Source organism: Eimeria mitis, genomic scaffold (genome assembly GCF_000499745.2).
Source record: "Eimeria mitis Houghton genomic scaffold, Emh_scaff733, whole genome shotgun sequence".
In the NCBI taxonomy this organism is placed as follows: Eukaryota; Apicomplexa; class Conoidasida; order Eucoccidiorida; family Eimeriidae; genus Eimeria; species Eimeria mitis.
Genome location: NW_013575356.1, coordinates 8,705 through 9,322, shown reverse-complemented (window position 1 = coordinate 9,322; position 618 = coordinate 8,705). Strand labels below are relative to the sequence as shown.

The window sequence follows — 618 nt, the reverse complement described above, 5'->3', positions numbered from 1 at the left end:
CAGCAGCAGCAGCAGCAGCAGCAGCAGCACTAAGCCGCAGCTCAACCTGAAATATAGCGTGGCTCCTGCTGCTGCTGGGGTTCATTCGTGTCGCTCTGAAGGCTCTATAGAACGTCCCCCGCAGCAACAAATGCAGCAGTTCTTCACTTGTTGTCACCTCAAACAACTGTAAACCCTAAATATTTATACACAAACAAAAAGAAAGAAAGAGAAAGAAAGAAAGAAATAAATAAATAAATAAATAAAGAGAAAGAAAAAGATATAAAGAAAGACAGAAAGAGAGAAAAAGAGAGAGAAAACGATGTAATATATATATATATATATATATATGCAGCAACAAATGCAGCAGTTCTTCACTTGTTGTCACCTCACACAACTGTAAACCCTAAATATTTATAAACAAACAAAAAGAAAGAAAGAGAAAGAAAGAAATAAATAAATAAATAAAGAGAAAGAAAAAGATATAAATAGAGAGAGAAAGAGAGAAAAAGAGAAAAAAAATGATGTATGTAGTGTATATATATATGCAGCAACAAATGCAGCAATTCTTCACTTGTTGTCACCTCACACAACTGTAAACCCTAAATATTTATAAAGAGAAATAAATAAATAAATATA

At 32.7% G+C, this 618-nt stretch overlaps 1 protein-coding gene across 1 annotated transcript in view; it reads right to left on the bottom strand.

The window, feature by feature from the left end:
* Nucleotides 1-618, bottom strand: part of EMH_0021030 (kinesin motor domain-containing protein, putative) — a gene marked incomplete at both ends in the record, with an annotated part of 8,623 nt that overhangs the window by 7,261 nt on the left and 744 nt on the right. The gene's annotated exons all lie outside the window — the stretch shown is intronic.